At 39.5% G+C, this 21,785-nt stretch overlaps 1 protein-coding gene across 1 annotated transcript in view; it reads left to right on the top strand.

Moving 5' to 3' along the window:
• The window catches only part of LOC137199911 (myelin transcription factor 1-like protein), a 120,549-nt gene that overhangs the window by 23,166 nt on the left and 75,598 nt on the right, over positions 1–21,785 (top strand). Inside the window, exon 3 of the mRNA XM_067614522.1 lies at positions 11,003–11,116. The gene's annotated coding sequence lies outside the window, so the exon portion shown is untranslated. The remainder of the gene's footprint in view (positions 1–11,002; positions 11,117–21,785) is intronic.

The raw sequence follows: 21,785 nt of genomic DNA, 5'->3' as shown, positions 1-21,785 counted from the left end.
ACTGGGTTAAAGACAAGCGAGTGAGCTGTAACGTCCAAATAAATGCTGCTTTTATGGGCGCCGTGCTCACTTATTCATTCACTGAGTACAGAGCCGGCCAACATCAGCTCTACAGTAGCCAAACAAGTGCCAGTGCAGCTGACATTTTAGAGGTGTCTGATAATGTGCAGGAAATTTGAATCCCTTTATTCCACTTGGATTTTAAGATTTTCTCTGAGAGCTGTGGGTTTGATTCTTGGTAGAAATATATTTACACATTATTGTGGGACACTTTTATTACACAAGTTGTGTTTTATTTGGATTATTTAAGATATTGTGATTTAAAGTAGGCCAAAAAAGAAGATAAAGACAGTTTATTTAGCCATAAACAGAGTACCACACTATGACAACAGAACATATTCCACAGAGCTCTTTTGGCTGTATTATAACAACATAACAGACGTTCAAATGGGAGTAGTCCTATTGGTAAGAACTTTCCTACTTACATTCCACACAGAAAGACTAAAACATAGAGGTAGGAATGGTATTTATCATACAGTTACTTGACCAAGACCATTCACTGTCTAAATATTGTAGATAGCAGTGCATTTTAGATCTTTTTGTGCATATTATTGTTAGCCAGCTCCTGCATAAATTCATGGATGTATGTGCCTCCTGATGATTGCCTACATTCATACTTTCCCCTTTTTACAAACTCCTATCTAGTCTAGTCTGCTTTGCTTATTCTTTGTCTGAAATAATCATTTTGTCAGTTTTAGACTGTATTTTGTTCAGATGAAGCTTTCATGCAGCTTCTTTTTTATATGAAAAATTATTTGTTTTTTGTAGTTGTTGTTGTTTTTTTAGAAAAAAAAGTATAGTTTTGTTAGCGGTAACCAAAACCCAGATATATTGGCAATATTATCAAAACATGTAAAATGATACCATGCTTTAGACAGAAGACATGGAGAGTGAGAGAGGAATATACAGTATGTGACCACAGTTATGCACTCTATTTAGGTTTTTCATAAGATTCAAATATATGATCCATAAATGACACAATGTTAAGCATTATTCTAATACAATCAGTTTTACATCTCAGTGACAAACAGCTCTAGATGGTGAGTGTTAGCCTGCTGGGTTTATTGTAAGAGTCTCTAATAACACTGCTTGCTGATAATGTATAGTTTAATATATAAAAGCCTATAAGAAAAATAATATTATCGGTGGTGACTCAAAACCACTGCTGAATAAAAATGACAAAGCCAGAGGGAATAAATCTACTTTCATGGACAGTCTTTCTGTGTTTGTACTTATTTATGGAGTGACTTGTGAAGTGGCAGGCTGAACCTTGCAGACAGGGCAGTAGCTGCTCTGGTCGTGTGTATACCTCTGAGAACGCTCTCTGGCTTTCAGGGAGCTATTTTGAATTACTGTGTGATTCATTCAAATCGAAACAAATCCTGCCTCATGTTGTCCAACATCTTTGACTCCTACACTGGAAATATAGGTCCTACTGGAGTAGAGAGTGAGGGGACATTTTCTATTCTGTTCTATTAGGCTGCTATTTTTGGTGCCACAGGATACCCAGTGACTGTGTAGAGCCTTGTCAGTGACGAATGTGTTTGTGTGAGAAACAGGGGTGGGGTGTCTTCCCACAGGAAGATATGCATGTGTGTCTGAGCGACTGTGTTTGAGATGGATGGAATTGGGGGGGATATTCAGTGTTTTTCTATCTCTCCTGTAAGACTCTGTGTGTGTGTGTGTGTGTGACAGAGGAAGAGAAAGAAAGAGAGACAGCATGTGTGTACAGTAGCAGGGTGTTCTCTCTCTCTCTCTCTCTCTCTCTCTCTCTCTCTTTCTGGCTCGCTCCCCCGGGGTGATTCAGTGTGTGTATGCCCATTAGCTTGCCCGACTGTGTGTATACCTCTGAATGTGAATGCCAGCTATGCTGTGTGTTTGTGTGTGTCTGTATTTGCCTGCCTGCCTGCTTCAGTGCCTATGCTGAGATACAGCATGCCAAGCTGTGGGTACCTTTGTGTGAGTGTGTGTGTGTGTGTACATGTGCGCGCTGCGCCTGCTGTCATCCCGGGGTAAAGCCTCAGGACATATAGGGTCATGTGACAGACACCCCTATCTATCTATCTGCAGACTGCATCATTTGTATTCTGGGTAGACACTGGCAGCTAAGCGGGGGGGTAGGGGGTGGGGGGGGTCGGGTTATGAAGAGAGTGAGTGAGAAAGAAGGAGAGATAGGGAGAGAAAGAGACGGGTTTTGGGGAGGGAGAAATAGAGAAAAAAATAGAGAAGAGAACAATAGACCTCATCAGTGCATTGAGACCTGGGTGCAATCAGACACACACACACACACACACACACACACAAAGAGTCGTGCACATACAAGCATGCCTACACATGCTCACAAAACTGCCATGTAGTCATACATCCATTGATACATCAGTAACAGTATGTGTACACACACTGGTGTCTTTGCCAATTCATAAGGGAGGTCTGATATGAATGACGAGAAGGACAACGCCACAAGAACTAAATGTTGGAAAATGTCATCAACAGCAACACAAAAGGAGCTATTTCATTAACCGGGACAAAGCTCTACCACACAGCATCAGTTTGGCATAGCTTAGGGTTAAACTCCCATCTGATGTGATAAAAGACAGCTAACCTTCAAAGATGCTTGGCGTTCACTGCAATAATACCCCAAACTGCCTCTTTGGATTCATCCCGCCGTCTGTCTGGTGAGGAAAGATTGTATATGTCTTCTCTGTAAATAAGCATTCAGCCTTCATTGACAGACAGCCACATGCAGAGGTATCAGTTCACCAACCAAACTCTCAGGATCTAATATCATTCACCAGCAACATTCAAATCTGCTTACAATGAAATTTGTGAGGACAAGTGAAGCAATGACTGACAACTGCAGAGATGTTATAATTGGTCAGTCAATAATTTTTTACATGTCAGGGCCTGATACTTGAACATTTAGGGGCATAAATACAGTCTGCAAAAGGCGCAGGAGTAAACTGATCTTACCAAGAGACTACTTAAGAATTCTGAAACACAGGATGTACTGGAGACCTGACAAATGACAGGGGGTCCATTGTGCTTCACTAATGCAACTAGTGCTACAGCTAACGATCATTTGCACTATCGATTCATTTACTGATCATTTTCTCAATTAATTGTTTGTTCTGTGAGATGTTAAAAAATAGTGAAAAAATGGCATTTACAATTTCTCAGACGCCACGGCTTGTTTTGTCTGACTAATGGTCTAAGATATTCAATCTACGCTCATACAGGCTATGACAAGGAAAACAGCATTTGAGGAGCTGGAAGCAGAAAATATTTGGCATTTTTACTTGAAAGATGATTAAACGATTTTTTAAATGGTTGACAGTTAATTTTCTGTTGTTCAACTAATCAACTAATCATTACAGCTCAAAATGCATCCCCTTATACTGTAAATGCAAATTTCTGCCCAAAATGTAATTTATGTTATGTGTTTACTGTATGTAGAAATGACCATCAGCCTTATCAGATTTTTTAACTCTTAAATATAAATATCAGCCGCAAAAATCCATTATAATCTGAATTCAGTATTGAATCTGCTTCATACAAATCCCTTATTAAATCTATTTGGATTTATCTTTAGGTTATCTTTCAGCAAAAAGTTTCATTTTGGTGTTTTGTCAAGCTAAAGATTACATCAACACCAAGCTAAAAAAAATAGTGTTTTACAGCCCTCTCTGGTTGAAAGTTTGAAGTCCACACCCACCATCAGTGAGGCTGTGATGTTAGTCTTCAGTGACAAAGTTAGTGCTAAGTAGCTACAGCTGATATAATCTGCTATCAGTAAATATCTGACACTTCAGCTGGTGAAAGTGACAGTCAGGGGCTAGCTAAAAATGAGAAGCCTGTCACCTGAATGTTTGTACATCGCTCTTAGACGAGACGAAACCGAAAGCAGCCAGTTGTAGAGTGAAATGTCACCCCTGTGCCATGTCAGCTGTGGGAGTTGTAGTTTTTGTTTTGTGTGAATCTTGATCAGGTGTCAGAATCGGAGTCACTCATTTAATCATTTTTTGTGTTCTCACACTCTAATTTTCATTTGTATATGCTAACAATGTAGAACCCTGGACATACTGCAGGTCGCCACACTAGCAGCTCAATGCTCCCTCATGGCATCATGTACAACAGTGGGCATGAATAGTGTAGTTTTCTATAGGCAGAGGTGCTGTACAGCTCTGTGTTTTCCTGTGGCTATTTCAAGTCTTGGCTGTCTCACTCCTCGACCTTGGTGTTCTATAGCTGCTGGGGATGAGAGATGGTGTTAACACTTCTAAAGGCGTAAATCACCTCCCTCTCTCTCTCTCTCTCTCTCTCTCTCTCTCTCTCTCTCTTTCTCTCTCTCTCTCTCTCTCTCTCTCTCTGTCTGCCCCCCCCTCCCACCACCACCACCACCACCACACACTTTCTCTCTGTCTCTCTCCCTCACTGCAGTGTTGTTCTCTTCACTCGGTATCTGTGTGCTGAGAGGTGATTGGAGTCTTCCTAGTCTGATAATGGGCCACATGTACACACTGTAATACACACACACATACACACACACACACCTTTTTACAGCCACAGAGCAGAGAGAAAGAGAGAGAGAGAGAAAGAGAGAGTAGACTCATCAAGTAATTAAGGCCCTGGCTCTCCCTTGGAAATTAAAGGAATGGCCCTTTGCTCTCCTCTCTCTGTCTTTCCCTCGCTCTCTCTCTCTCTTCCTCTTCCTGCTGGGCTGATTGCTGTCTGGCTTCCCTCCTCACCTGAGTATTTCACTCTCTCTCCCAGGCAGTCAACCCATAGTGCATTGTGCTGGTGATTACCCCACTGTGGGTAATTGCGGCGGCGGTTCGCTCGATGTTATTTCCCCCTCTCTCTGCCCTTACAGAGGAGGAGGCACCTCCCTCGAGGAAGAAGAGGGGTGGGGGGGGGTGCATTTTTAGCTATGTGTGTGTACGTGTATCTTATTGGGAGGGGGCAAGCTAATAATGAGTGCACTGCATGTGTTCCTCTGTGCATTGTAGCCATTTATTCCTTTATTTTTAGTTTGTTGGAGTAGGAGACTCAGACTGCTTGCGTGGTCACTGTGTATCTTTGTGTGTTTGTGCTTGTGAGTACAGTGAAGCCCAGCAGGTCATGCATGCGCGGTCAGTTCCATCTCTCACGTCCTTGAAGAGAAAAGCGGGTCAGAAAACTGCTTTTACCTTGGCTCACTCTTTCTCTTTGATAAGAGCAGGGAAGTCATAAAGAGCCAGTACACTTCACTACCTGACAGCTTCTTTCACCCTTGAACTTCAGTGTCTCAGACAACACTGCTGTGTGTGATATTTTGTGGGAGAGATTCAGACCGACAGGCAGATTCTTTTTTTTTTTTTTTTTTTTTTTTTTTTTTATAACTGTGATAACAAAACATCACCCCGCAGTTAAAACATGGTATGTGTTGATTTCATACAGGTGGCTCTGTGGTTAGCATTGTCTTTGTCTGTGTATGTATCCTGCAACAAGCCCTCCAGATTCAACAACCAAATATATCATTGGCTGTAGGTTGCCATGGTTACAATGATGACACACTAGTTACAACTATTGTGTTAACTACTGTGTTAAAATCTGCCGTTTTGTTGACCCATCCATCCACCCACCTCCTTCCTCTGCGGACTTTGTTGCTTTAGAATAAGGTCACACTGTTTCCTCCATAATTCCTGTGGCTGCTTGAGGGCTTCATCACTTGAACATAAACTCATGTAGTTTTTGGGGCATTCTGGGTGTAACCATCTCTTGCCCAGTGTGTGGATTGGATGGTTAGTTGACAGTAGGTGAAGTAGTGTGACAGAATAAAAAGAATCAAGTCAGCCCCACCGCCTGCATTTTCAGGAGATTTTTTGTTTTTGGGGTTTTTTTCCCCCAAATTTTTCCCCATTTTTACAAATATAATTAAGTTTATTTATTTATTTATTTATTTATTTTTTACCAAATTTGAATTTGGAGCACTTGGAATATTGATTCTTATGATCCACTCATTACCCAGAATCGTCTGTTTTATCAAGGAATGTACTTTCTTGTAGCCTAATTATTTTGTGAGGTGATACTATTTACTGATGGAGGATAAAGTGGACTGGACAGTTTACTATGGAACCCAAAGTGTTCAGTATTAAATAAATAAATAAATAAAACACTGTGAAATAAATAATCAGATTAATACATAGAGTGAAATATAGTTAGAATTAATAATATTTTATTAAAACTTGAGTGGCTCTCTCAACTTCATTTTGTTAATTTTTATTTTATTTCGATTTTTTTTTCCAAAGTCTGTTTCTTTTCAGAATGACCTTTTTCAAATTTTTTCCCATTGAAAAAGTAAACTAAATCAACCAACTGGCTGTTGCTGCAAATGCATTAAAAGCAAAGACAGAAAAACTAACCTCTGCTTTTATTTATTTTAACAAAGCTACAATGCTACCTACCTAGCCAGCTAACTAGCTAGGTTAATTTGTAAACCTGTTACTTAGACATGACACTAAATAGCCAGTGTTAACAGCAGCAGATGGTTAATGCAGAGTTACCTCTGCAGTGCTTTGATTTTAAAGATGTACAGAGAGAGACACAACTCTGTGAACAACTAAAGGACAGTCTTTCCCATTGGTTAGAGAGGTTGGGGGCATGTGCTTGGCTTAAAACTTAGAGGGCAGGCTCTGGTGACAACTCCACTGTCATGAAAAGTGACATTATTAACACATTATTAGCATCTATTATTCTACACCTTCACAAGTTGATGTAAACATGTTTTCCTACCTTTTGGGGTTAAGTCTATTGCAGCAAACAGTACCTAAACAAAGAGGTTCACCTTTGGTTCCCAGTTACATAGAGTACTTGGACCCCATCATACTTGCTTTGCAAATGAATTTAAACTATTAATGTATTTATTTATAACTTATTTATTTATTTATTTAAAACTGAACACTTCAGGGCTCCATATATCACCTCCTATAGGCCAGTGTTACAAAAACACTAAAACTGTATTTCACATGCTTTTGTTGTGCTGCCTGCCCACAAGAGGATTTGTTAGAAAATTTCAGTAATATTAAAGTTGTCTAGATGCAGGGTCATGGGATTTTTTCAGTTGGTTTCTGCTGTATCATTGTTTTGACATTGTGGTCAGTGTAATGCCTCTCTGGGATTAAAGGGTTGGGGTGGTTTAGTTTAGGGATATAGTGGATCAGGGGTTTTTTTAAACTGAAAAGCTTTTGAATTACTAACCTCTGGTGCTGTCTGGTCATTGACTGGACTCCTGAATAGACACTCTGAGCACACTGCCACCTGAAACAACCAAAAATAGCCAAGATGTGGCTATGAATCATGGCAGTGGATCTGCCCTCTGTACAACACCGTGCTCCCACTGTATTAGGAGGCAGAGGGGTTTGGGTTGAAATGATCCCCTTAAGTCAGAAATGATATGTGTACTGTTCCCTGTCATCTTACTTTGTGTTTGCAGTCCAGTCCAGTGGAAGCACTGATTCCCACAGAACAGTGTGAGGAGAAACAGATAAAGGTGCCAGCTGGCTTTATTATCAGACCAATCTAATCTCCTGCTCTCTAGCTAACACACCAGACCAATAAACATACATTTGCACACACACACACACACATTCATTTTTGTTCTCTTCGTCAAGTTATCTTGTTTTTAACCAGCACTCTATCACCCACCTTTCTCATCTCACAATTTGTTTCACAAAGAAGCTAGCTTTTGGACTTGTGCTTGACTTGCAGTACTGTTAGGGCTGTAAATATTTTATTTATGTTTACAAGAGACTGCAGTTCGACTCTCAACATGGTCAGAAACTCCTCAAACACATGAAGCTATACTGTGACAATGCCAGTTTCATCTGCAGCATGAGGACATTCAGATTCAGACCAAGAAATCTTCATAGCTTCTTCACCTACATTGTGTGTACATGTGTGTATGTGTGTGTCCAAGAGGCAATGAACAGGCAGTGAAAAGAACACAGGATATGGAACAGAGAGAGGGAGAGAAATAGAGAGAGAGATTTCATCTCCTCTCTGCCTGTATACATATCTGGTAGAATGTAGGTCAGGCAGCCCCAGTCACTCTCAGAGCCTGGGAGAAGGAGATTGCTGTGTGTGTGTGTGTGTGTGTGTGTGTGTGTATGTGTGTGTGCATCCACATCACATGAATAAAGCATTCGTCTCTCTTGTAATATGTGCTTATTTGTGTGTGCCCCCTTGTCCTCAAGTGCCATATGTGTGTTTCTGTATATGATGGGTGATTTTTCTGTGTGTGTATCTGTGTGTGTTTTAAATGCCTGTCATGTCCAGTACCTGTATGTGTCATAGAAAATGCCACAGCGGACATCACAGCCCACTTTTCATACCGCAGTGTACATAACCACACAATAGGGTTTTCATTACAGTTGTGTGTGTGTGTGTGTGTGTGTGTGCGTGCGTGTTTGTGCGTGTGTGTGTGTGTGTGTGCCAGAGCAGCCAGTCTTCCAAGGATATTTACAGTGTGTACAATAGCTTTGATAGATACTGTATGGGGGCCCAGTAAAGGGCAGGCATGGTCCCCTCTTATTCTCTAAGGAATATACTGCGAGAAAATCTCACACACACATACACACACACACACACACACACACATTCACACACACACTTGTAGGATCCTGGGCTGAGAAGAAGTCTACCAGTCCTTGGTCTATATGTGTGTGCATATTTGTGTGTGTTTGCCTTCCTGTGTGTGTGCTCCCATTGCAGTTGAAGGCCTATTCTTCTTCCCTTGCTGTGCTGTCTGTCACTGTCCTTGGTGCTGAAACTGGCAGACTAGCACCTCGACTGCATGACTGGAATACCATACACAAACACACACACCTATTGTACACAGCCACAGTATGCTGTATTGTTGTATTGTATCTTTTTCTGTTGTCCATAGTACTCACACTTTGCCAATTTCCATTTGTCTTTCTCTCTTTCACTCTTTTTTGTCACCCCTCCCCCCCACCCCTCTGTCTTTGACTGTTACACACACACACACATGCACACACACACACATGCATGAGCGTGTGCGCACACACACACACCAGGGGAATGTGGGATGTGTCCTGATGAAGAGTCAGAGAGCTGTGATTTGTCATCAGCCTCCACATGAAGACCTTCATCAGAGGACAGACCCATCACTTACACTCTGATTATAATGACCAAGAGGCCAGGGATGAGTGTGTGTGTGTGTGTGTGTGTGTTTGGGAGTTGCCTGTTTTTTATGGGGTAGAAACAGGTGGAATTGTGTAACAAATTTTGCTTAAATCATTCACATAACCTACTTTGGATTTTGTCAAATACAGTACATAGTCTGTGCTGACATGGAGGGTGGCTGTGGCTCAGAGGTAGAGCGGGTCATCCGGTAATCGGAAGGTCAGTGGTTCCTCAAGTCCGCATGTTGAAGTGTCCTTGGGCAAGATGAATGTGTGAATGATTAGAAACTCCTCCTGATTAGCAAGCCCCTTACATGGCAGCCTCTGCCATCAGCAAATGAACGTGTGTGTAAATGGGTGAATATGGTATGTAGTTTAAAAGTGCTTTGAATGGTTAGAAGACTAGAAAGGTGCTATATAACTGCAATCCATTTACCATAGCCACAAAAGTGTTCCTTTAACCAGCTGAGCCACTATTTAATCCGAATTTCTACATTTTTACATAGCGCCACCCATGCCCAAAAGCACTTTGACTTTGCTTTACAGCCATGTTGTTTTTTGTGAATGAAAATGTTTTAGAGGTGCACCAGTGGCTGTAATCAAGTACGAACCAGCCTTTGATGCTGTTTTCAAAAACATAAAAGACAGCAGGACCATAATCGTAATATGAAAATGTAGTTTGAGTGGCCCATTGTTTCACATTAGGGTTTCACATTAATAGCCATTTTCAGAGTTGTTTGCGCTATCCCCTTACAACTCGCTCACACTGTTTCCAGCTCGGCCATGCTTATTATTCACACTACAAAGGGAGTGGACAAAAAAGGTGGAAAACAGAGGTATGTGTGTGTGTGCTTGTATGTGATGAAGGGCAGAAAAAGACCCCCTGTTGTTTCAAAGTAAAGTCCGCTTATGCATGTAACCACTGCCGCTCCTTTTACATAACACACAACAGGCACTCTGAGCACTCACTCTATGCCTATGGTTGTGTTTGTCCTAAGGGACCGGCTATTGTTTTGATTTAAGCTGCTTTGAGATAAGTTGTGAATGACTGTGGTGTGTGTATGTGTGTGTATATGTGTTATGGGCCGTCTGGTAGGCTCCCTATGGGGGCCTTCATTCTTTGTGATGGTCCCTATACACCATCAACACCTCATCTGTTCTCTACCATACATTCTCTCAATTAGCAGCAGCGGATGGAAAGGAGAAAGGAAGAGAGAGAGAGAGACGGGTGGGCAGTGTTTGAGTGCACATGTTCACTCACACCTCCATCTCTTTTCCTTTCTCCTTCTTCATCTCTCTCTGTGTCTCAGGTTATTTCACCTTTTTTTTTGACAGAGTGGGAAATCGACCCCTTTACCCGATCTTCTCCCACATTCCTCCCCAACCCACCACCCCCCCCCCTCCCACCCCCATTTCCTCTCCCCCTCTAACTCAGCGAAGGATGGAGAGCTGAGGAGAGAAATCATGGAGGCAGGCACGGATCATTAGCTATATTTGTCCCCACTTCCTGCAGAAGATGATAGATCTAGCTAATTACCCCATGTTGCCAAGCCTATCGCACACGACAAGCGGCCGTCGTTATGGCAGAAATCAACGTTCGCTTCGGCATGTGCCGCATAGCTGATGCTATATGACTATTCATGAGCTTGGAATTAAAGGAGAGGAGGAAATTTCAGATCCTGTCATGGATGTGTGTGAATGTGATTGTTCTGGAAATGATTTAAATGATGCATGTTCTCCATCTTCTTCCCTCTGTGTAGAAAATGAGTTTGGAGGAGACGTGGTGAGCCTTTCCTCTCCAGCTGAACGTCAGTAGGTCACGGTGGAAGCAGAGGTCTGGACCAAAGAGCTGTCTCAACCCCAAACCATTTCAGGTTAGAGTTTGGTACATCCTGTTTTTACACCCAAACATGTTTGTTTTTATTTCATCGTGTTCACACCTCTACTGATGCAGAGTTGTGTGATAAATCTGAATTATTTTAGTTTGTATTGGCATTTTTGTAGACTAATTTTAGGAAACCATGTTTGAACGTTACATACAAGGCAATGAAGTTGACTAGAATGGAGATTGTATGAAGGAAAAAACATGCAACCTCAGATCCACTTACATAGTAAACAGCTCCATTCAAACCTGCACAGTAACAGCTCTCTGTCATCACTGGACCAGCTGATAAGTTGTTGTATTGTATTCAGATCACAGTTTTTCACACTCTAACCATTTTAGAGTCCTGCACTGCTGCCGTCACCCACCAAGGCCATTTTCCATACTAGTTAGGAATCGCTCACCAGATTTCTGTCTCCATCACCCTCGCTCTTTTTCTCATTCTGACTTTCTCTCTCTCTCTCTCTCTCTCTCTCTCTCTCTCTCTCTCTCAGCACCCACTCAGATGCTATCTGCACAGCCCTTCACACTAATTCAGATGCACTTACCATAGCATCAGTTTGGCACACATGTTTACTGTCACTAGATGATGCATGGTGTAAATACCTATTTGCAGTGAAATTCGATAATGCCAGCACAGTTTTGGTGGTTCCCTACTGCTACACTGTACAGAATATCAATGTGATGTGAGAGTACGTGTTGGTGCGTGGTGTTGGTGTGTGTGTGTGTGTGTGTGCGTGTGTGTGTGTGTGTGTGTGTGGCAGAGGGTGGGGTTGGCACCATATGCCTGAAATGCATTCTCCCAAAACTTCAAGGTGAAAACAAAGGGAAACTGATAACGATGTGAATTGTTGTGACAGATGTCTGAGCACCCCCATCCCCCATCACCACCACCAAAATGATAAGCACACACACACATACAGAATGCTTTTTTGTGTGTTGATTCATATTACAGTAATCGCTGAATTTTCTATCATGTTTGATTCCCAGTAATATCCTGATTCTTCTCTGTCAAACAGGGTATTTCTTTCTGTGCCATTAGTTTGTGTCCGATGACATTCCTGCGTTCTTTATTGTTATGAAGACACACAAATAATAAACGCAGTCGCTTAAATTTTCAAGGCAAAGAATTTACATGTTGTGGTTGTATTGATGCCGACTATACAGTCAATACAAATACAAACACAGTTGGCATTTGAATGGCTGCTTTTTCCAATATGTGAGCTGAATAAAAAGTTTAGTTGCATTCCACATCCCATTCACAACATATGTGCATTTTCAAAGGAAATCAGTCTTCAGCACTGTTTTGAATTAACACTTGTGTTTATAGGCTTGGATGGTGTGAATTTGAAAAAGGGTGTAGCCTTCACTTAGTGTCTCTTGCAGTCATTTTATTGAGGACCCTGTATATTCTCAAAATCCATAAAATCCCAACATAATATATGCTGCATAATGTGCCACACAGATTAAAATTCATGGATGCAAATTGCAAACCACGGGAAGAACTTTTGTCATACACACTAAGAGGCATTGAATGGTAAATAGGAATATGAAGTATAGCAGGATTTTTACCTAATTACCTACTGGCTTGTACTTGTTTTTTAATATACCAACAGTGGAGATCATGTGTGAAATAAAGTGGTGAATTACTCAAACATAAGTTAAACACTTCCACCTCGCCGGAACATTATGTCTGGGCTACAAAACAACCCATGAAAAAGTGCCAGGTCTGTTTGGCATAATCCTTGAAAATGTATAAATGTAATGTGCCAATTTAAGCCCAAGTTGTGTCTGTTCATTGAGAGTGTCCAGAATTATTATTTCAGTTTTTCCATTTTTTATTTAAGTGGCAAATTATAATAATAACCACTGTTTTATACTGTTGATTAAAGTATAAATTATAATGTTAAAGCATTAAAAATGAAAGAACAAGAACATTACAAATCATAAAACATACATATATTTGCATCAAAACGCTAACTTCAATGCCCTGTGAAGTCAATCTATCTCCAAAATGTGAACTATTCACAGACTAGGAAACATCTCTGTTTTCAGCTTTTGGACAATATATTTTTCAGACAATCCAATGGATTTTTTTATGGTTTATTTTTCTTAAGAAATAGGACATTTTTTCAAGGCATAAAGGAACGCTTAATCCTTCAATTTATCTTTAAGACTCATTATCACCAAATGTGGAGATACATGTATATGGTTTCCATTGAACAGCGATTCTATGAATTTTATAGCAGAATTAGTCATTTGAATTCTTTTTGAAATAATATAAGTTACTGGTTGTGTAGAAACACAAAAAGTGCAGTATTTTCTCCAGAGTTTGCATCATTCTATTTGTTTGCTTAACTGGTCAGCCTAAACTTTTGGCACTGGGATCAACGTGACTCTGTGGTTATTCATCTGGGCCTATAATGCCATTGATCCGAGGTCTAATTGAGACACAGACAGAGAAGGAGTGGGCCTCCGCCTAATCCTCAATAAGCAGGCTAACCTTCATTACAGCCGTGACATTTTCCCATGGGGTGCTAAGAGAGAGAAAAAGCCAGACAGAATATGAAGGGCTCTCCAACATATGGTGAGCCGCAGAGGCGTGTATGCTTCCTGGGTCCAACTCTCATGAGGAGCCTTGAGAGAGGCAAGCGGAGATGACAAGACTTACGCTGCCGCTGCCGTTATTGTTGCTGCTGTCTTTTTCTGCTGCTGGATTTGCTCGTTGTTGACGCTGTGTTCAGTGCTGATGCAGACCTCGCTTAAAACTGTGGCCCTCAGAGAGAGTCTGACAGCTTCAGATAGGCACTGTTAGTATGCAGGTGTGTGCACGTGCTTCAGCTAAATATGTATTTAAACAAGCCATTCTCTTTTTTTGTAATTCAAATTTTTATTGCTTTTATCTTTGCTATAAACAATACAGTGTTTCACATTGTTAGACATTCCTTGTTGCTTATAATGCATGTAATGTCAGTGGCATAAAAAACAAAAAATACAAAATAAATAAAATCAGTAGTATAAGGGACATACTAATAATAACATAATTAGGAGGAATATCCATGCAGCTGATTATATTATTTACTATCTGGAGACAAGGTTCATACTACAGGCTTATCAGTCACTGTGCTATGAGTCCAGAAAAGATCCCAAACTGGTGCCTTACTTTTGTTTCTGTTATTCATCCTGTTATATGTAGCATATGCTCATATGAGGCTGTTTTTATCATGTTGTTTGCCCATTCTTCTAATTCTGGAGATTTGGGTGTGTTCCAGTGATAATAATGATAATCTTGGAGATAGTGGTAATTTCCTTCCCAACCAATTGCTCAAATATTCCAAAGTTGTTCTCCAGAAGGGTTGAATGATTGGGCATTCACAAATGCAGTGTCTTTCTGACATTTCCAAAACAAACTGTTATTTATTAAACCCATTCTACTGAGTCTTATTGGTGTCCAATAATATCTGTGTATATTTAATATTAAGTGAATTTCCCTTTAGCTTCCCTTATGTATTTCCCATTATTGGATATAATTTTCAGCCATTCCTCTTCCTCTATTACACATCCCAAATCTTTTTCCCACAATAGTTTTAAGCTCTTACAGTCATCGCTGAGCAGTTGGTTGGTTGTTCTATAAAATACAGAAGCTTGATGGCGCTCCTCAGGTAGTGTGAAATAGTCCATGATGTGGTTTCCATCATTGTACTGGATTCTGGATGTAATACAGTGCCTGATTTATAGATACCAAAAATGTTCTCTTCCCCTAAGATTATATTTTCTTATTATGTCAGAGTATGACATAAACACACCCTCTTCATATAAATCAGCAATATTACATAACCCATTGAGGTGCCACTTCCTCCAATATACTGGTGTCTTTCTGATGCTAATCATATGCCATACGGAGGAATATAATTGTTTACAACATGATAATTAATACATTTATGTATTTTGATCCAGATCTCTTTGGAGTGAGACATGATGGGATTCAATACATTATGTTAACACTGGGATTATCTATCAATAGGGGTAAATGACAATGACAGCTTACTTTTAACACCCACCCACTCTAACTGGTTATCTTTATTCCGGTGTTTGGCTATTTTGGCCATTTCAAAGGAAATATAGTATAATCTTGAATCTGTTAACCCTAGGCCTCCTCTGTTCCTAATATTTGCATGTGCTGAGGTGAGATTACACAATTGGTTATCACCGCTGCCTTTGGGTTTTTTTTATAATGTTTTAATCCATTTAATAAAAGTTGGTCCAAATCCAAAATATGACAAGGCTGCAAATAAAAATTCCCATTGAACACTGTTCTCCCATTGAATTCCCATTGAATTCTGTCTGCTTCAACCAACTCAAATGTAATAATCTTCTCATGTTGTCCATTGATGACCTATTTTTCATAAATCCTACTTGATCAGGTTGTATAATGCTTGGTAATGCCTTTTCCAGGCATAAGGCCAAGATCTTAGTTAAAATCTTGCAATCCAGTTTAATCAGACTTAAAGGTTCTATGTGTAGGAATCAGAAATTCCTTCTCATTAGTGACACCGTTGGCGGTTAAGTGAGCTGCAGTCAGCATCCTGTTCCTCCTTCCTGTGCACGCTCACTCACAGAGCTAGCAGCAGTGTGAGACTATTGCAGGTGATGTCTTTTCCTCGCTTACACTTCTCATAATAACATAAAAAATCTCTAACGTTGTGTTTTGCACATTGATTGTATATAAATATGGACTTACTTTTAACACCCACCCACTTGTCTTCCTACTGCTATGCAAAAGTGAAGCCAAAATATCTCCTTTCCAGGAGGTTCCAACTTGCTTGTGTGATGTCTTTTGGAGCCAGAGTCTGTGCAGTAGAGTCGGACGGCCTGCGGGACACCCCCCCTCAGCCATCCCGCTGCCTGACGAAGGTTTGAGAGCGGCTGTCACTGCTGTCAATCATGATGTCACACCCCCTTTTTATATAATCAAATAACTAATTAAAAACAACTTATCAGAAAAATGAGTACTTGGACAAACATCAGTGTGATGAGAACTACCTAAAATGACAGAAACCATCTTTGGGAAGAATTTATTTGTCGTGTACTTTGATTTTTTAGTTTGGTTCATGTCCCATCCTCTAACATGGAGGGGGTGTGATTTATGACCTATACTACAGCCAGCCACCAGGGGGTGATCCAGATGTTCTGGCTTCACTTTCGGGAGCTGTCATGACGTCCATATTTATATACAGTTAATGGTTTTGCACTGTGTTTCTGCAAAGCATAGCACCATCTTTTTTGTGGCAGATGCCGGTCGTTTGTTGACGTTAGTGGAAGAGAGGCAAGGTATTCTGGAGGGCACAAAAATCTGTTGGATTTTTGCAGAAAATCCAGCCCGGTTCCACAGGCTGATATACCCAACAGACAAAGTCGGGGATGGTCTCATTTTTTAAGTTCCGTTCCAACCCGTTCAGTCATTAGCAATAAAAAACGATTAATACATTTAAATTCTTATGTATGGAACCTTTAAAGGTCAAAAATTAGAGGGGTTTGTTGTGTCTGTCTTTTTTAGGTATTACTGATATTCAGGCCTTGTTGAATGTCAGGGGGAGAGATCCTAATGTAAAAGCATGATTATATATCTTTTGTATGTATGACACAACATTCCTGATTTCATTCTGTTATTGGGCTGTGTAATAATTCCATCTGTTGATGAAAATCCAGGCAGATCAATGTCCAATGTGTATAGTTCTTTATAAAACTGCTGTTGGACCTTTTTTATTTCCTTTGTTGAAGAAACTATTGTACCATCTTGCCAATTGCTGGTATTACATTATAGGAATTTTGTTGCTTTAGTTGTCTAGCAAATAGCTTGCCTTTTTTCTCTCCCCCTTCATAGAAAGTTGTCCCAAGCCTAAATAAAGCATATTGAACTTTTTAATGATAAATTTCCTGCAATTAAAACTTAAGCTTACATATATCTTGACATAATTTATGTGTAAAATGTTTTGATAGTTCTATTTCCTGATTTCTAATTTCAGTTTCCAATTCCTTTATTCTCTTCATGTCCTCTTTTTTTCTCTTTAGATGCATGTGCTATCATTTTCCCCGTAACGTAAGCTTTTGATACTTCCCATTCCATTGCTTTTGTATCTGTGCTGCCAGCATTCATTTAAGATTGATTGATTTAAGATTTAAGATCCTCCTTCAACAATAAGTTAAAGGTCTCATCTCGTAATAACGATGTATTCATTCTCCATTTACCTTTTTTCTCTGTGTCAGTATTTATATCAATACCAAACTCTAATGCTGCATGATCTGAAAGAGCCATTGCATTTATTTTACAGTTTACAACTTGTTTTATAATAGCGTTTGAAATCAAAAACATATCCATTATAGAATAAGATTTGTGGCAGTGTGAGCAGAAAGTATGTTCCCTTTCACTGGGATTTATCAATCGCCAGATATCCACCAAACCCATATCCTCACTGATCATATGTATTGCAGCTCTATCCTTAGGCATTACTGTTCCACTAAATGTACTCCTATCTAAAAAAGCCTCTGGAACGTGACTGAAGTCTTCTGCTAAAATGATCTGACCCTGCCTTCTCTTCTGTCGAGGGAGGGGTTTCTCTGGTAGCCATGCGGTTCATTGTTGTTTCTTTGAAATACTTAAGTGTGGTTGCAATTGGGGTTCAGAGAACTTCTCCAGACTGCTCAAGTATGTGTTGTAAATGCCAAGGAAAATGATTTTACCAAAAGGTGTGGATTATCATCTACTAAATTGATATAAATATTGGTGAGCAGAGCTCGTATACTGTGCTGCCATCTTGCTCGGTGTACCCACATGACTCCATCAAATCAGTCTCATATTTAAGTCCACAGTTCATATTTCTCTTTTAAGAAGAGAAGCATTCTTGACATTGAGATTTTTTCTCTTGTTTTTAATATGTAATTAATTTAATTTTCCAACCACCAGTTAATATTTTCAAACCAGACAGCTCACACTTCAAAGTGATTATTTCCATATACTTATTTTAATGTAATTATCAGCGGCATTGTCATATAAATTAATCTTTTGTTGTGTTTTTTTCTATCAGCAAGTAATGATTCCCAGCACAGTACACATTAAAGCATTTGTGACTGCATTTCTATAAACTGAGTGTGATGCATGTGCCGTTGGAAGATATTTCTAACAGCAGGAAAATCCATTTGTTTAAAGAAGAAGTGGGAGTTTACGATAATATCTTCCATCGCTGAACAGGCAAAGAAAACAGCGCCACATGCAGAAATTCAAATTTTAAAAATTATGAAAAAAGACATTGCAGTGCCACCCACACAGTGTGACCAACAAGTGGTCTCTGGACATTTGAGCAGTGGAGAAACACCACAGCAACAAGTACATGACAAATGGAGAAAAATTAAGAAATAGAAACATTTCAAAGTCATCAGAAATATAATTAACTGATGACTGATTTTTAATGTATTTTTGAATGAGTGACTGAAATGAATCCTCATCAGGAGCATCTAACACAGACAAGCAGGGCTGGTTTCTATATCTGTGCTTTATTGTTTAGACATTAAAGAGCCCATGTGCTGTAAGAAAATATATGTATACAACATGATTTCTCTTCCACTTTGAAGTGGATTACACATTTATATCTTTCTTGCTCATACTGCAGGTTGTTCCAGAGTAGCTTTGATAAAACACAACAATGTTGAGACTGACGAGAGACTTGCAGCGAGAGACTAACTCCACTTTGCTCACATGACTACTTCAGAAACATTCAGGGACATTCACACACATAGATATACATGCATATTTACTTACACACACAGTACTCTGCTGTGCTCAGTCTCTGTCTGTGTGAGTGCCTGAAAAGGGAGAGCAGAGAACTGGATTGATAAGTTCTTATTTTACTTTTTCTTTTCTTTTTTTCCCCAAGGAAAGGGATCTTTTCCATTGCCATGGAAACCACAGTCACGTTTCATGTAAATATACATATATATTTATATATAGATATTTTATGATTTTCCTCTTATCCACAGATACATACCTACACACTCATGCAATACCTTCGCCCTCCCCAAAATACTCCAGGTCATTCCCTCCCTGCTACGCTAATAAGATTTACAAGGTATCCTTGCCTTTTATCATTTTATTTTTCTCCTGTTGAAACATTTATGGGCATTCATAAAGAAACACACCATTAGGGCTGAGGGGCTCTACAGTACAGTAAGTGTGGCGTTAATAAATCATGTTTAATAAAAAGAGACATCCAAACAGGGCCACAGCCCCCGTCATAGTCCAAACCCAGCCAGCATGAATATTTAGGGACATCTGGAAATAACAGAGCGACGTTCAGAGGCGTTCAGGCTTCTGAAGAATTTATGATGTGTTGGTGAGGGGATAGACCTACCTTTACAGGGATATGTAGGTCTGACATACATGAAGAAGAAGTGGAAGGGGGATAATGCTTACTCTGGCATATGAAGAGCTTGAAAGGCCTGAATACAGGATACATGTTGGGTGGTGTTACAGTATGTCTGCAGTGCATCTGTAAAATTACTGAATGGAGGGTCACGCAGTGCATGAATGGTTGGACAGATGGATAGGATAGATAGGTGGATGGATGCAGAGACTGATAATTGAATATTTCAGAAATTATGTAGTATCATTTCAAAATGTGAGGAGTAAGTCTATAAGGAATTGAATATATGATTATTCATCAAACATTTGGGGAAGGAATTAATGAAGGCAATCTCTTATTCAATCCACAAACTAATTAATTTGTTAATCTGTCTTGGACAAATATGAGTCTTTGCATAATTTGTATTGGTTTTTTGTTTGTGATTTATTTATTTGAATTTTTCTTATACACAATATTGTTAACCTTTATTTCTGCAGGAAGGGGCCATTAGGAGCATGTTCTCTTTTCCAAGGCCACCCTCAATACAGAACATACAGAAAATAAAAACAAAATTTACAGTGTACAAATTCAAAGTAACAAACAGCAAGATTTACAGCAAATATACAAACAGAGATGACATTCAAAGACATTCAACCAAAGACATCAACATCATTCATAGAAAACACGTATATTCACACTGTGTTAAATCTGCCAGAAGCCTTTGAAAGACCTTTGAAATGAATGTAAAGGATCAACTCTTCCATTTTAGCAAGCTTTTGCAATTTGTTCCACTTGTGTGGCGCATAGGGATGTGCAGAGAGCCCAGTATTTGTATCTATATTTGTTGAGGCAGCAAAATTAATTGTATTTGTGTTTGTATTTGAATAAAAGTGGAAAGAGGCTTAAAAATCCTGTTTTTGTTTTTATTATGCTTTTAATTTTGGAAAACTAAAGTGTTACAATAAGTGTTCATGAATAAACTACCTTATGACGGAGGTCCCCACAACGGGTCTCGAAATGGAGTCTCCCAGATCGTAGACAACTGCAATGACTACTGAGCTAAAACTTTACTCGTCGCCTCATTACAGACAGACGTTTACCTATTTATACAACCATAACACAGAGACAGCACACCGTGTAACGTGTAGAGAGGAACTTCAACAGCGATTATTGCTTTGCACTTTTCATTTATAGCCTATTTTTTACAACCTAACTGTGGAAAGGAGAAGGGGAACAACAGGTTATGGAGAGTCCCTTGTAAGCACTTCAAATGTGTCAGTAGCTCAGCTTCATCTCTGGGGAACACCCCCAACTCCAGGAGTGATGTCCAAATAAGGAAATGTGCGTCATGTAGCAGGTGGATGTGACTCCCCTCTTTGAGACCTGCTGATAGATGTAACAGCAGAGCAGAGGACAGAGACTGAGATAGCGATATAACTGACCTGCATGCTGGTATTTGACATGTTTTTTGTTTTTTTCCCCCGAAAACAAATAATTTAAAAAATATTTGTATGAAACAAATATTTGTAAAAAAACAAACAAAAAAACACTATTTGTGCTTTGCTAAGTAATGTATTTGTAATCGGGCACACCCCTAATGGAGCAAAATACAATAGATTTAAGGCATTTCAGAAGAATTTAATGATCAACTGTATTAAATGCCATAGATAAATCAATGAAAAGAGCGTCATAATTCTGCTTTTGATCTAATGCACCAGCAATGTCATTCAAAACTTTCGATGTAGCCGTTACAGTTCTATGCCCAGGTCTAAATCCAGAGTGATAAGATTTTAAAATGAAGTGTTGACATAAAAATGCTCTCACCTGATCATTCAATAATATCTCTAACACTTTAGCTAGACATGAGGGAAATAGGTTGAAAGTTATTTAACTCATTATGCTGACCCCCTTTATGCAGAGGTAGTACATAGGGTAGTTTCCAAGAGTCTGGGATGCTTTCTGCTTCGGCTGTCAAAATAAAAATACAAGATAAGCATTCAACTAATAACGGAGTTGCTAATAATAGAAGCCTTGTTGGTCAGCCCCAGTGGCCTTTTTACGATCGATAGAACAAAGGGCATTCATCACTTCAATATTAGTAAATGGCCTAAATGAAAAGGTCTGAGTGCCCAAATTGCCTTCCCAACAAGAGGAACTATGATCAGAGACTGTTTACAGAAATCTGGTATTTTCAAATATATAACTTGATGAAACAAAGGATTTGTTGAACGCATATTCTTTCCATCAGAGATAATAGAAGAACCT

This window comes from Thunnus thynnus, chromosome 16, assembly GCF_963924715.1.
Source record: "Thunnus thynnus chromosome 16, fThuThy2.1, whole genome shotgun sequence".
Lineage (NCBI taxonomy): Eukaryota > Metazoa > Chordata > Actinopteri > Scombriformes > Scombridae > Thunnus > Thunnus thynnus.
This window is presented reverse-complemented; position numbering and strand designations above follow the sequence as displayed.